Source organism: Cyprinus carpio, chromosome A11 (assembly GCF_018340385.1).
Source record: "Cyprinus carpio isolate SPL01 chromosome A11, ASM1834038v1, whole genome shotgun sequence".
In the NCBI taxonomy this organism is placed as follows: Eukaryota; Metazoa; Chordata; class Actinopteri; order Cypriniformes; family Cyprinidae; genus Cyprinus; species Cyprinus carpio.
In genome coordinates, this window is record NC_056582.1 from 25,352,349 (window position 1) to 25,369,393 (window position 17,045).

At 36.3% G+C, this 17,045-nt stretch overlaps 1 protein-coding gene and 2 pseudogenes across 1 annotated transcript in view; 2 read left to right on the forward strand and 1 right to left on the reverse strand.

Annotated features, from left to right (window-relative positions):
• LOC109091652 (ERO1-like protein alpha) overlaps positions 1-17,045 on the reverse strand; it is a 135,679-nt gene that overhangs the window by 38,437 nt on the left and 80,197 nt on the right. The gene's annotated exons all lie outside the window — the stretch shown is intronic.
• LOC109107912 lies at positions 1,776-4,257 on the forward strand (annotated as a pseudogene).
• On the forward strand, positions 12,405-16,911 carry LOC109057590 (annotated as a pseudogene).

The following is a 17,045-nucleotide window of genomic DNA, read 5'->3' on the forward strand; positions in this document are numbered from 1 at the left end:
CCTCCAAAGAACCATCATATATTCTTTTTAACACTTGATCTTAAAGTAGTCGATATTTGAAACATTTTCCAATAGGATCACAAAACAATAGCTAATAAAATAAACTTCTAAAGTTCTTTTCAAAATGTATGTAACGTTCACTTCCCTAATATTAGAGCCTCTAGCCTTTTTAAGAAAATAATATTTTTATGTTCAGTTTATTTTTTTGTTGTCTGTTCTTGTTTTACATGCTTTTAACTGTACGACATTGCATTAATCTGCTTGTACTTTTTTGCCTTATGATTTTGAATGTTGATGGAACTAACCAAATAATAATTTAATAAATAAAAATAAAAAAAGAAGAAGAAAAAGCTTCACGTGGCTTAATCGTTAAAACAGTGGTTTTTAAAAGACCCAACTCACGAACGCAGCTTTAATTACGCGATTCCTCCCATAAAAAAACCTTTATGGAAAACGCCTAAAATAAATCCCGATATGTAATTGCGTACGCTGACAGAAACATACAAACACACACACATGAAGCAACATGAATGTAAATGTGGAATAACAGGAGGAGCTCTGACATCACTGTAGTTCAGTGAGGAGGGAGACTCAGAGAAAGAGACGAACTAACTTGATCAACAACAAAATGAACACCTGAAACCATCGAACTCTTTAAACAAACAGAATATTGAGTCGTTAGATCAGAGACCCTTGTGAACACATCTGATACTCACAGGTAAGTGATAGAAATATAAGAGAGATTGTGCTGAACAGGTTTCTGCTGATGGCAGTGGGTCTGGTTTAGTAGGGTTTATGTCAGACTGGAATGAGTTGAACACAAGCAGGTTTAAGCGTGTCAAAATACTCAGATACTTTAGTTGTTTACTGCACCTGAAATGATATCAGAATTGTGTTAACAGTATGTCATTAGATTGGAACAAAGTTTGGTGTTTCTGTCATTTTGTCACCCGACATAAAGAAAAACAGATAAAAACAGGAAGTAAATTACCTGCAGACACAACTGAACACCAATCCTGCTTCACTGCAGCTGAAAAACACAATAACATAACACAATAAAATATATTTTGTGGAAAGTTGGATCTAATATATACATGTTTTTGGAAAGGATATGTTTTGTTGGAAAATAATAGAGCTTGTACTTTGTACTTTCTTTAAAGAGCAGTCATAGTTCAGATTGCTCAGTAAGTTTACGAGTCTCTCACTTTGTTTCAAACGAATGATTGTGTTTCCATCACTAATCAGTTCTCACATTTAACAGTTAAACTATCTATGGGTACTATAAAAAAAAAACTATATATTTTTCTTTAAAAGGCTTTTAAGAGGGAAAGAACAATTGCAGAATCTTCACTAACATCAAGAAAAAACCAGGAGACAGAGTATTGAACATGAGCCTCCATGTAAGTCAATAATTAAGAGAAAAACACTTTGACTTTTCTTTTATAATATTGAATATGTACAGTTCAGGAATGTAAAGCAGATCAAATAATTTCAGCTTAACCAGAATATATATATATTCATATTTATTTATTTATTTTTTAGGTAAAGTGGTTATGTAATGAGCTTAACATTTAGGTTCTGATCAGCTTGTCTGGGTTCATTTACAATAATAACCAGCTGACTGTACATGATCTCTTATATATTGAGTTTCTTCAGCACTTTTTGTCTCTAAACACTCTTTACATTCAACCAGCTTCATGAGGTGCATCATTGGGATTCTTCATAAACAGTATTGAAGGAGTTCACACTAATCCTAAATAATGTCTCTTTCCCAGCAATGTCATCCTCCATGAGTTCCCTGTCTGAGGAGATTCAGTGCTCTGTATGTCTGGATGTGTTCACTGATCCAGTCACGACTCCATGTGGACACAACTTCTGCAAGATCTGTCTGAATAAGTGCTGGGACAACAGCCAGACCTGCAGCTGTCCATACTGTAAAGAAACATTCAAACAAAGACCTGATCTCAAGATTAATACCACACTCCGAGAGCTCATAGATCACTATAAGAAGAAAAGTCCTGAGAAAAAGCCTGAAGTTCTGTGTGACTTCTGTGAGGAAAGAAAGCTGAAAGCGCTGAAGTCGTGTCTGGTGTGTCAGAGCTCTTACTGTGAAACTCACCTGGAGCCGCATTTGAGAGTGACACGTTTGAAGAAACACAAACTGATGGATCCTGTGAGTAATCTGGAGGACTATATATGTCAGAAACATGAGAGACCTCTGGATCTGTTCTGTAGAGATGATCAGACATGTGTGTGTTCAATCTGCTCTGTGAAAGACCACAAGAACCACAACACTGTTCCTATAGAAGAGGAGAGTCAAGAGAAGAAGGTAGAAGTTATTATTCTTTTAAAAGGACTAATATCATGAGGAATCAGATTTTATTTCATGTTGTGAAATAAAAGTTCATTATGAAAACATATTGTGAGTTTAATCTGTGTTATGATAAACGTGTCTGTGTTGTTCTCTCTATAGACTGAACTGATGAAGACACAGAAAGACGTGCAGCTGATGATCAAGAACAGAATCAAGAAGATTCAAGACATCAAACACTCAGCAGAAGTCAGAAAAGTGAGTTTAAAATAATAGAATAAAATAAATGTAAATATTTATTATTGAAACAGACTTCAAAGTTTAGAGACACTGAAAAGACATAACAATAACAAAAACAATCAAACGAATGAGTGACAGCCCTTCACAGATGACTATCACACTAAAATATACAACTAAAATGTCCAGGGCTTGTTCTGCTCTCGTCCAGGGTGCAGGGTGACGTTTAATACTTCATTTGAGGGATTCTGAAAACACATGTAGTCTATGTATGTGAAAAATAATAATGCATGAGCAATAGTTACAGATTCTTCTGTTAGCAAACACTGCTCATAATTTGTTGCCTGTCCTGGTTGACCAGAGAAATACAGAGAAGGAGAAAGCAGTCCGTGTCGAGCTCTTCACTGATCTCATCCGCTCCATTGAGAGACATCAGACTGAACTGCTGGAGATATGGAGGAGCAGCAGAAAGCAGCAGAGAAACAGGAGCGAGAGCTGATTGAAGAGCTGGAGCAGGAGATCACTGAGCTAAAGAGTGAGAAACACTGAGCTGGAGCAGCTCTCACACACTGAAGATATCACCTCCACCTCCTACAGGTCAGTCAAACATGATCTCTCTGATCAATGATGATGCAGGATATGACATGCTGAAGGATTTCTCCTCTCTCCTGCTGTAGATTCACTCATCCCTGTGCAGCCCTAGAAACACCAGGAACTGGACTGAGATCAGTATGAAGACTGATGAGAGTCTGGAGACTCTGAGGAGAGCTCTGACTCAACTGAAGGACACTATAGATGAGAAACCTCACACTAACTGGTACATCAATACACACACTGATCAGAGAGAAAAACATGATAGTGTACTCTATCCTTTAAATATAAGCTTCAGATCTGATGATGTTTTCTTGTCATTAGTCTCTACAGAGCTGAAGTGGATGCAGCAGTATGCATGTTACAGTGTGCTGTCTGCACTACACTAGTTTACATTCATACACTCACTGCTTCATTACTGCACTACAATCTGATTAAACACTGGATTAAATATTAAAAACATCAGCATCACAGAATATCTGTATTCTCTGTTTTCTCAGTGGATGTGACCTCTGGATCCTGATACAGCTCATCCTAAACTCATTCTGTCTGATGATGGAAAACAAGTGAGACATGGAGACATTAGACAGAAACTCCCAAACAAACCAGAGAGATTTGATCCATGTCCAGAATCCATGGGAAAGGAGGGATTCTCCTCAGGGAGATTTTATTTTGAGGTGCAGGTGAAGGGAAAGACTAAATGGGATTTAGGAGTGGCCAGAGAATCCATTAACAGGAAGGGACAGATCACACTGAGTCACAGTGATGGATACTGGACTGTGGTTCTGAGGAATGGAGATGAATATGATGCCGGTGAGGATACTCCTGTCTCTCTGTCTCTGAGAGTGAAGCCGCAGCAGGGTCGGTGTGTTTGTGTATTATGAGGAGGGTCTGGGTCTCCCTTTTATGATGTGGAGTCCAGCTCTCATATCTACTCTTTCACTGCTCAGTCTTTCACTGAAAAACTCTATCCATTTTTTAGCCCAGACCTTAATCATGGAGGTAAAAACTCAAGCCCACTGATCATCACACCTGTCAGTTATAATAAATGAATTTACTCAGCTATCAAATGCAAAATTAAAATAATGAATTTTATAATTAAAAATCTGGAAACATTATGTGCTGCTATTTTTTAGTATCATTTGCGTTTCAGTTTTTAAAATCTAAATGATCTAATTACATATTTTTAATTTAAGTATAATGCTTGTTCAGTAAATTATTTTTGTTCAACTTTTTATAAATATTCCTGCCATTTTTCTACCTGAAAAAGTGAAATTGCCAAAAAAAAAAAACTAAACTATGATAATGTGTGTAGAACTGAGATGCGCTGTGATCTTTCTGTTATAAGGAGTGAGACAGCAGCACACAATGCACAATAAATATCACAGAACATCACAAACGAAGGTCATAAAACTTTTATTTCACATTATTATACGCAACATTTTCAAATTAATCTATAGCTTTTGTGTCCAAAAACGTTCACCACATGTAAATTTGAAAATAAGTAGGACATATCCTTTGCCAATGTTACAATTATTTTTAATATGCCAATAAAACGTTCGACAGATTTTCTCCAGGTCTTTATTATTTCATTAAAATTATGCAAAACGACAAATGTTTACCACGTATTTTACTTTGGGCTTCTTTTTTTTTTTTTTTGGGGTTATTTTAAAAAAAAAAAAAAACACCATTCTTGGTTTATTTTAAAAAATAAAAAATAAGTATAGTGCTTGTTAGGAAAACCTGAGAATCAACTTTGTTTCTTTACATTTATGGTCGCTGTTTTTCTCGATATATTGTTGTACGGAAGGCTATATACTGAAGGGCATCATCAGTTGTGAGTGTCGTGTTGATCTCTCTTGTGTCCACTGGGGGTCAGTATACATCAGTTTCATTTCTCTGTTCATGTGTCACTTTGTTGAAATCTATTATTGAATTTATATGTCTCTGCACATGTGCTGTGAATTGAGCTTATTCTGAAATAATGCATTTTCATGTCTTCACTCCTGACATCTAGAAATATCTTCATTTGTGGAAAAAGGTATATAAATAATGTTGATTATTATTTATACAAGTTTCTGTAAAATAATATGAAAATGTTCAAAATATTCTTTTAAAATATTATATAATATTATAATTAGCAGTATATAATAACATTAGAATACTACTGAATTCAAGCGTCCACAGCAACACAGAATCTATATAGAGATGTAGACATTTACATTGGTTTATGAACTCTGTTGTGTTGTGGTCAAGGGCTTAGTTTTGGTTTCAACATTGGGGGGGGGGGGCTGTTTTAGTAGAGTCCCGGGTCATGCTCACTAATAAGGTTTATTTATTTGTTTGTTTGCTTGCTTATGTTTATTTTTGTGAAATGGTGTTTTGTGCTACTATCTATGCAAAGTTGGTGCAATAAAGTAACATCATAGTTAACAATTACTTGTTTACAAAGATAGATAGATAGACAGACAGACATATAGATAGATAGATTTTTTTTATCATTACTAAAAAAAATTACAAAATTTACAGAAACATGGGAAGATGAAAATACACAAAACATTACAGTAAGAAGATGCACTGAGGATTCTTTTCCCCTCAAAAAAAAAAAAAAACAAAAAAAAAAAAAACATTGGGATACAGTAACAGTAAACATAGCAGTGTATTGGCCAGGCAATACAAAATTAGTATCAGGGTCAAGCTGGAGAGTTTTGATATGCTCACGAAGGGGTTGTCAAAGCTTGATGAAAATGGTGCTAAGTCGGTGAAAAGAGTACCTTATTTTCTCCAGTTTCATAAAATAAAGAACATCTCTTATCCAGCGAGTGTAAGATGAAGGGTGAGGGCTTTTCCAAATCAATAGAATTAAACGCCTAGCTAAAAGAGTCAGAAAGACTTCAAAATCTGAAAAGCGAGAAGGCAAAGAATGGCCAGGCAGGAGAACCCCAAATAAAGCTGTGACTGGACAGAGTGGGATATCCGCCGAGGTAATGGCTGACAATGAGACAAAAATTTGTCTCCAAAAGGAAGACAGGGCAGGGCAGGACTAGAACATGTGAATTAAAGTGGCTGAACCAGAATGACACTTGTCACACTCCGAGTCAATAGACGGGTTAATGTGTGCTGACCTGGTCTTTGACCAGTGGGCTCTATGAACCACCTTGCACTGTATGAGCCTGTGACGTGCACAGAGGGATGAGGTGTAAACCCTGTTCAGGACTGTCATCCATGTCTCCTCGTTAATCTCAGAACCGATTTTAGCACAAGGATCAATACCCAGAATGGTGTCTAAATCTGAAGGGAGAGGTGCATTTGGAAAGTTGACCATTTTTTCATACAAAATCTTGAATTTGTAAATATCTGAAAAAATGTTGTTGTTTTTTTTTTTTTGGAAATATTAAACTGAGAAGTCAACTGTTTAAAAGAGGCAAAAACACCATCGACGTAAAGGTCAGCAATAGAAACCAACCCAAGGTCTCTCCAAGAGGTGTAAGCACTGTCTAAAATGGAGGGTTAAAACAATGGGTTAGAATGTATTGGGGATAACAGGGGAGTATTATGAAGACCGAAATGTCGCAAAAATTGGGTCCAGATTTTAAGACTGTTTTTAACAATTATATTATTTGAATATTTAATTGGGGACAATGTATATGGGAGGTATAAAAGAGCCGCCAGGGAAGATGATTTACATGAGGCATTCTCAATATGCAGCCAGGATGGGGAGTTGACGGAGTTGCTTGGCTGGAACCAGTAAAGAGTGGTGCGTATATTTGCTGCCCAATAATATATTAGAAAATCAGGAAGAGCTAGACCACCTAATTGTTTTGTTTTCTGCAGAATGCCTTTCCGAATCTTTGGGGTTTTTTTATTCCAAAGAAAACTAGAAATAGAGCTATCGAGTGTAACAAAAAAAGACTTTGGAATAATGATAGTTGTAGTAAGTAAATAAAACTCTGTCTTTGTTGTGAGAAATTTAACAATGTCATCTGAGTTTGTAGAATTAACACAATTAGACTGGAGGTCTGCCAAAGTATTCAAAAGATTAGCTCTCCTTTCATTCATCATTTTTCTCTTATAAGCTGAATATGAAATGATTTCTCCCCTTAAATAAGCCTTACATGCCTCCCAAATTGTCTTAGCTGAAACGTCAGGGGAAATATTTGTGGAGATAAAAAGGTCAATATGATCATTAATGAGAGAAATAAAATTAGAATCATTGAGAAGCAGAGAGTTAAAATGCCAAGGAGACCGGGACATTGAAAGACTTGTTATCAACAAGAACGTAATCAATGCGGGAGAAAGTATGATGTACAGGGGAAAAGAAAGAAAACTGTTTTGTGCTAGAATTAAAAAAAACACCAAACATCAGAAATAGCATATTGCTCCATGAATAACTGAATCGTCCTGCTGGACTTAGACTGTGCACATGGCCTAGATGAGGAATGGTCCAGAAAAGGGTCTAAGCAGCAGTTAAAATCCCCACCCAGAATTAGTTGGATGGAGTTCAAATCAGGGAGGGAAAACAAAACTTTTTTAAAAAAAAGTCCCAGTTAGGGCCATATATATTGGCCAAAATCAAACGAACTTCATTGATCTGTCCTCTAAGAATAATAAAAAGCCCATTGGGGTCCGAGACGACCTCAGAAACGGAGAAAGGAACTGAATTTATGGAAGAGAATAGCTACCCTGCGGGACCTATCCTTGAAGCTGGAGTGGTAGAGCTGGCCTACCCAGGCCTTTCTAATACTTAGATGGTCTGCAGGCCTGAGGTGTGCTTCCTGAATAAAGGCTACGCTAGTATTCAATTTTACTTCAAATAATTAAGAACTTTATTTCGTTTCACTGGAGAATTCAGACCTTTGACGTTCCAGCTGGTGAATTTCAGTGCACCACGAGGTGCCATCTTGTTATTCATCACGAGCGTGGATAATTAATTCCCTGAACAAGACAAGATTTCTGAGACCCCCACACCAACATCCCAGCCAATAGTACACCTTTCTTGTAGCATATAAGGATATAAAGTAATTGTATATAAAGCCATAGTAATTGCACACAGATTGACAAAGGTAGAAGCAAGGGAAGAAAAAAAAAACAGACAAAGAAACAAAAACAAGAACAAAACATTTTTTTGCTTTTTTTTTTTTTTTTTTTTTTTTTACCAAACTGTAAATAAAATGAGATTTGAAGGGTCCTTGTAGTTAGCAAGCTTGAAGAAAGAGAAAAAGAAACAAATTTGTCCAGTTTAGCCAAGTGTCCAGACTCAAATCCGCGGGGCCGACAACCCAGCTATTCCTAAAAATAATGGGGGAAAAAATACCAAAAATCAAGACTACTCATAGCAGAATACAGTCCGTCCAATTTACTATGAGTCCAAGCTCTGGATGAAGTTGTTGGCTTCCCCAACCGAAGCCAGTCATTTCTTCTCACGGTTTGGAAGAGTAATTCACAGTCTAGCAGGGAACAGAAGCGCAGGCTTGAGTCTGCGTTTGTACAATGACGACATCACATCCTTATACTCGGAGCGAAGTTTCAAAACCTCAGAGCAATAATCCTCAAAGATATGAATTTTGTGTGCTTCATACATCAACTCACCCTTTTTTCGAGATTCGAGGATGACCAGGTCCTTCACTTGAAAGCGATGAAATCGCAAGATGACGGGTCGCGGTCTCTGCCCAGGAGCTGGTTTAGGTGCGAGGCTACGATGAGCTCTGTCTAGCTCGGGCGGCGAGGTTAACACCTGAGATCCAAGGACATCGACCAGAAGCTGGGAAAAAAATGTACTCGGACGCGGCCCCTCGATTGACTCGGGTAAGCCCAGGATTCGAATGTTTTGGCGCCGGCAGCGGCTCTCGAGATCTGAGACTTTAGCCTTAAGCCACTCATTATCCTTCTGGAGCCCCGAACACGTAGCTTCGAGTCGTTCAAGCCGGACTCAAGATTCCCGATGTGAAGATCATGATCTACCACTGTGGACTGAATGTTGTCTAACTTCGTTGCCAAACTTTCGAAAGATTCTTTGAAGTCCACGTCAATAGATGCTCTGAGATCATCATGTAAAGCACTGATCTCGGCTAGCGTAATGGTAACATCCGGTGAAGAGGCACCTTCTCTGTCTTTATTAGGGCTTGCTTAGACTAGTCGAGTGATCAACTGCTTCAAACACTACTCAGCGCTGTCGGGAACAGTCGACTACCCGAGCATGCATTAACCATAATACATGCACAGAGTTTGCAAGTACAACGTGAATTTTAGGATTACAATATTGCATGTAGCTGTTACTTTCTATGACTTTACTGTATGTTGCATGTAAAATTAAAATATGTAATGTAATATTTAGGGGTGTGCCTGAAGCAGAATACCTTATACGGAATGGCACGGATAATGGCTTCAAAAACGAATAACGGACAAGGAATAATTCTGCTTTAATATTCGGCTGAGGCTGGCACAGTCCGGTGTTTGCTAGATAACAGTTGAGCCGGGGATCAGCGCAATATTATACACAGAACTCTAAAGTCACACAATAGAGTGTGAAGTGAATGAATGTAAACTTTATGAAAGAAAAGAGCGCAAATCAAACACCGCATTGCTGTTGCCTCTCTGTGCATCTCTAAGAGTTATATCACCTATAATAATACATCATGTACGTTCTATTATTTGTATATATTTAAAAGGCAATGATTTAAACCTTAGGCTATGATATGATATGAATGAATGGAATAAGCACAGCGCGCTCACCAATCAAACAGCTGCGTTGCGCGTCTCAGTCTCTCAAAAACCAAACCAAATCTCTCAAGAGTAGGCTAATAATCAACTTAGATACAGATACATTTTCTATTTGGCCTTCATGTTTGCATCTTTATCTTTTGCTGGTTTTCATGGCACACGCACATTTGTTTATTGAAGTAAAAAAAAAGACTTGCTTAAAGAGTTCTGCGTAATAAAAATATACGCAATGAATTAATTCAGTCGTGTTCAAATAATGACTTAACGTTTGTCATGACATCTCTCTGCTTGCATTATAAATATTATTTTAGAAATTAATAATTATTTTAGTTTAACACGGCATACTTGTTCAGTGATAAATTATATATATAAAAAAAAGATAGTCATATCGGTCTTATCAAGTAATTGTAGGCCTACATTCCACCGGGTTTTATCCGACTAGATACGAATAATATTGTGATTGTTACAGATACCTATACAGATACAAATAAAGGCTGTTATATGGAAATTTAAATATGTAATGTCACAATTATAAAGTTTTGACAGTTTACATATGTAATTGTTGCATTTGGCTATGAATAAATAAGCGTTTATTGATAAGAACTATTTCATGTCATTTCATTTACAGTAGCATGAACCACAAGTAGTCGAGTAACTCGAGTATTTTTTAAATAAGAAATCGACTTGCAGAAATCGGTAGTCGTGCAACCCCTATAGTCTTTATCGACTTGTTTTCCCATTCCTTTTGACATTTCAAGATCGAATGAAGTCACGAAAAGGTTATAAAACAAATGCTGTCAGATGTCAATGAAAATGCTGAGGTTTTAGAGATAAACATAAAAGTTTTGGGAGCAAGTCGCGCACACGTTTACTCCTCATGCGCCATAACCGGAAACTCCTGAACAATTATTTCTGAATAATGTGAACTTATTTCATTAGGGAAATAAAAAATCGAAATAACACTCTTGTACTGATTGTTATAATTAGCGTTTTTTTAATTTGTTGAGCCATATTTAGTTCAATAATATTTTTAATGTTTACTTTAAAGTTTCAGGGTAAACTATCCATCTTCAAATGATTTAACATTTAGCCTATTTCAATAAACCTATTTTAGTTATGGCAGTATTTCATTTATACAACGAAATATATTTAAAATCCAACAAAGGCAGATAAAAGTGCAATCTGGAGGAAAAAAAAAAAATAATTTGTAATAACATGGTGTAGCCACTGGATGACCGTATTTGTATATATTCACTATTGCTGAGAACAGTGTTTTCAGAAATAATTTTAGAATTTTAGTTGAATATACTGTGGCTGATTTGGAGATGTATGTCCTTTTGTTATTTATTTATTTATTTATTAATTTATTTATGATGTTCAATTTTGACTGTGAACAGAACAAGTGTGACAATTTAAACTTTTCTAATCATGCCAGTTTTTTTCTTCTTTTTTTTCATGGCAAGTGCCACAATAAAGTAAATATTAATAATAATAATAATTAGTCATTTCATTTTTGTCACAATAATCTCTGGGTTCTTCCAGATGCTGGCTTTTATAAGTAAGATCTTCCAGGAACCACTTTAATGTTAACCGATCTTACAATAACCTTTTTTAAAATGTGAGTTCCTCCAGGAACCTCCGGAGCACTTTGAGGTCTCCGTGTAATGAAAGGGTGACTCCAGAACCTCAGAATTGGAAACAAAGTGCTTCAAACATCCAAATAGTTCTTGCATGAACTGCAAAGACTAAATGAGAAAAAGAGATTTGAGGCACTTAAAATACATTTTTAAGTTCCTAGAGCACTCAAAAGAATTTCCGAAGCACCTTTAGTTTTTAGAGTATAGCCTCTTGTTCTTTTCATCTTTTCAGCGAACTATGGTCAGTTATTTCCAAGTTAATGGTCATTTTTATGTATTTTATCATTTGTGACCTTACTTTTTTGTGTGCTCATTCATTTTATATGTTCATTTCCACTGATGTTATTTATTTGGTGCTCATAACACTGAGCATTTCTGCCCGTTAATGAAGGAAAAGTGTAAAGTTTTCTGTGAATTCGCCTAAAACACTTAACGTTTTTCAAAACCCATATTTTTCTGAAAAACAAAATTACATTATTAATCTTTTAATTATCTTACCAAAGTTTTATAAACTACTCATAAAACAAAAATAACTCAAAAGAAACCATCATATATTATCTTTTGTAACACTGATCTTAAAGTAGTCTATATTTTGAAACCTTTTCTAATATGAGATCACAAAACAAGAAGCTAATAAAAATAAACATTCTAAAGCTTTTCAAATGTAACTTCCCTAATATTATAGCCTATAGCACTTTTTTATTATTTTTCTTTTTTTAAATAATATTTTTTTTGTTGTTGTTGACAACATTTTACTGTACGACATTGCCTTATATCTCTTCTTTGAGAGCTGACAGAAACCAGACACACACACACACATGAAGCAACATGACTGTAAATGTGTGAATACAGGAAGAGCTCTGACATCACTGTAGTTCAGTGAGAGAGACTCAGAGAAAGAGGAAACTAACTTGATCAACAACAAAATGAACACCTGAAACCATCGAACTCTTTAAAACAACAGAATATTGAGTCGTTCAGAGACCCTTGTGAACACATCTGATACTCACAGGTAAGTGATAGAAATATAAGAGAGATTGTGCTGAAACAGGTTTCTGATGGCAGTGGTCTGGTTTAGTAGGGTTTATGTCAGACTGGAATGAGTTGAACACAAGCAGGTTTAAGCGTGTCAAATACTCAGATACTTTAGTTGTTTACTGCACTGAAATGATATCAGAATTGTGTTAACAGTATGTCATTAGATTGAACAAAGTTTGGTGTTTCTGTCATTTTGTCACCCGACATAAAGACAAACAGATAAAACAGGAAGTAAATGACCTGCAGACAAACTGAACACAATCCTGCTTCACTGCAGCTGAAAATCACTTTTACATTACACAATAACTTATGATCATATAATATATTTTGTGAAAAGTTTAATCTAATTTTTGATAAGGAGATATATATGTTTTTTGGAGAATATAAAGCTTGTACTTTGTACTTTCTTTAATCAGCAGGTCATAGTTCAGATTGCTCAGTAAGTTTACGAGTCTCTCACTTTGTTTCAAACTAATGATTGTGTTTCCATCACTATCAGTTCTCACATTTTAACCAGTTAAACTATCATTTTTCTTTAAAAGGTTTAAAGAGGGAATGAACAATGGCAGAATCTTCACTAACAGCAAAAAAAACCAGGAGACAGAGTATTGAACATGATCCTCCATGTAAGTCAATAACTAAGAAAAACACTTTGACTTTTCTTTTATAATATTGAATATGTACAGTTCAGGAATGTAAAGCAGATCAAATAATTTCAGCTTAACCAGAATAAGCTTTGTACATATATTTATTTATTTATTTAGGTGAGTGGTTATGTAATGAGCTTCACATTTAGGTTCTGATCAGCTTGTCTGGGTTCATTTTACAATAATACCAGCTGACTGTACATGATCTCTTTATATTTGAGTTTCTTCAGCACTCTTTGTCTCTAAACACTCTTTACATTCAACCAGCTTCATGAGGTGCATCATGGGATTCTTCATAAACAGTATTGAAGGAGTTCACACTAATCCTAAATAATGTCTCTTTCCAGTAATGTCATCCTCCATGAGTTCACTGTCTGAGGAGATTCAGTGCTCTGTATGTCTGGATGTGTTCACTGATCCAGTCACGACTCCATGTGGACACAACTTCTGCAAGATCTGTCTGAATAAGTGCTGGGACAACAGCCAGACCTGCAGCTGTCCATACTGTAAAGAAACATTCAAGCAAAGACCTGATCTCAAGATTAATACCACACTCCGAGAGCTCGTAGATCACTATAGAAGAAAAGTCCTGAGAAAAAGCCGAAGTTCTGTGTGACTTCTGTGAGGAAAGAAAGCTGAAAGCGCTGAAGTCGTGTCTGGTGTGTCAGAGCTCTTACTGTGAAACTCACCTGGAGCCTCATTTGAGAGTGACACGCTTGAAAAACACAAACTGATGGATCCTGTGAGTAATCTGGAGGACTATATATGTCAGAAACATGAGAGACCTCTGGATCTGTTCTGTAGAGATGATCAGACATGTGTGTGTTCATTCTGCACTGAGACAGACCACAAAAACCACAACACTGTTCCTATAGAAGAGGAGAGTCAAGAGAAGAAGGTAGAAGTTATTATTCTTTTAAAGGACTGATATCATGAGGAATCAGATTTTATTTCATGTTGTGAAATAAAAGTTCATTATGAAAACATATTGTGAGTTTAATCTGTGTTATGATAAACGTGTCTGTGTTGTTCTCTCTATAGACTGAACTGATGAAGACACAGAAAGACGTGCAGCTGATGATCCAGAACAGAATCAAGAAGATTCAAGACATCAAACACTCAGCAGAAGTCAGAAAAGTGAGTTTAAAATAATAGGATAAAATAAATGTAAATATTTATTACTGCAACAAACTTCAATGTTTAGAGACACTGACAAGACATAACAATAACAAAGTAAACAAACAATCAAACGAATGAGTGACAGCCCTTCACAGATGACTATCACACTAAAATATACAGCAACAGCCAATAAAACAACAACTAAAATGTCCAGGGCTTGTTCTGCTCTCGTCCAGGGTGCAGGGTGACATTTAATACTTCATTTGAGGGATTCTGAAAACACATGTAGCCTATGTATGTGAACAAAAAGTGTATGAGTAATAGTTACACATTCTTCTGTTAGCAAACACTGCTGATAATTTGTTGCCTGTCCTGGTTGACCAGAGAAACACAGAGAAGGAGAAAGCAGTCCGTGTCGAGCTCTTCACTGATCTCATCCGCTCCATTGAGAGACATCAGACTGAACTGCTGGAGATGATGGAGGAGCAGCAGAAAGCAGCAGAGAAACAGGAGCAAGAGCTGATTGAAGAGCTGGAGCAGGAGATCACTGAGCTAAAGATGAAAAACACTGAGCTGGAGCAGCTCTCACACACTGAAGATCACCTCCACCTCCTACAGGTCAGTCAACATGATCTCTCTGATCAATGATGATGCAGGATTTCTGAAGGATTCTGAAGGATTTCTCCTCTCTCCTGCTGTAGATTCACTCATCCCTGTGCAGCTCTAGAAACACCAGGAACTGGTCTGAGATCAGTATGAAGACTCATGAGAGTCTGGAGACTCTGAGGAGAGCTCTGACTCAACTGAAGGACACTATAGATGAGAAACTCACACTAACTGGTACATCAATACACACCCTGATCAGAGAGAAACATGATAGTGTACTCTATCCTTTAAATATAAGCTTCAGATCTGATGATGTTTTCTTGTGATGTGTCTCTACAGAGCTGAAGTGGATGCAGCAGTATGCAGGTACAGTGTGCTGTCTGCACTACACTAGTTTACATTCATACACTCACTGCTTCATTACTGCACTACAATCTGATTAAACACTGGATTAAATATGAAAAACATCAGCATCACAGAATATCTGTATTCTCTGTTTTCTCAGTGGATGTGACTCTAGATCCTGATACAGCTCATCCTAAACTCATTCTGTCTGATGATGGAAAACAAGTGAGACATGGAGACATTAGACAGAAACTCCCAGACACACTAGATACTGTGTCTGATGTGTCTATGTCTTGGGAAAGAAGGGATTCTCCTCAGGGAGATTTTATTTTGAGGTGCAGGTGAAGGGAAAGACTGACTGGACTTTAGGAGTGGCCAGAGAATCCATTAACAGGAAGGGTCGCTGTCTCTGAGAATTAAGACCCAGTGATGGATACTGGATTGTGATTCTGAGGAATGGAGATGAATATAAAGCCTGTGATGATACTTCTGTCTCTCTGTCTCTGAGAGTGAAGCCGCAGCGGGTCGGTGTGTTTGTGGATTATGAGGAGGGTCTGGTCTCCTTTTATGATGTGGAGTCCAGCTCTCATATCTACTCTTTCACTGCTCAGTCTTTCACTGAAAAACTCTATCCATTATTTGGCCCTTCCTTAAACTATGGAGTTAAAAACTCAAGCCCACTGATCATCACACCTGTCAGTTATAATAAATGAATTTACTCAATTATCAAATGCAAGATTAAAATAATGAATTTTATAATTAAAAATCTGAAAACATTATGTGCTCCTATTTTTTGTCATTTGCTTTTCAGTTTTTAAAATCTAAATGATCTTATCACATATTTTTGATGTAAATATAATGCTTGTTCAGTAAATGATTTTTTATTCATAAATATTCCTGACATTTTTCTACCTGAAAAAGTGAAATTGGCAAAAAAACTAAACTATGATAATGTGTGTAGAACTGAGATGTGCTGTGATCTTTCTGTTATAAGGAGTGAGACAGCAGCACACAATACACAATAAATATCACATAACATCACAAACGAAGGTCATAAAACTTTTATTTCACATTATTATACACAATATTTTCATATTATTCTATAGCTTTTGTTCACCACATGTACATTTGAAAATAATTAGGACATATCCTTTACCAATGTTAGAATTATTTTTAATATGCCAATAAAACGTACGACAGACTTTGTCCAGGTCTTTATCATTTCATTAAAATTATGCAAAACGACAAATGATTACTTTCACGTCAAATGTTTACCACGTATTTTACGCGACTTTGGGCTTCTTTTTTTGTTACAGTAGCATTAAAAAAATTATCGGTCGTGGTTTTTGGGTTTATTTTAAAAAATATAGTTGCTTGTTAGGAAAACCTGAGAATCAACTTCGTTTCTTTACATTCATGGTCGCTGTTTTTCCCGATACATTGTTGTACCGGTAGGCTATATACTGAAGGGCATCATCAGTTGTGAGTGTCGTGTTGATCTCTCTTGTGTCCACTTGGGGTCAGTATACATCAGTTTCATTTCTCCGTTCATGATCTTGATTTCAAAATAAAAGTCCCAGACGAGCGTGCTAATTTCAAAATAAATGTCACAGGACAGACGAAAACTTACTGTTCCTCCAAAAATAAAATTATAAACCTATGTGCTGTGATTTATTTCTGTCAAACACAAAAGTTATGTGAAATTCTTGCACTTCCCAACTGCAATCCATTATGCAGCGCTCTGTTTTTCAGGATGACAAAAAGGTTTAAAAATCTAACACGATATATGTAAAT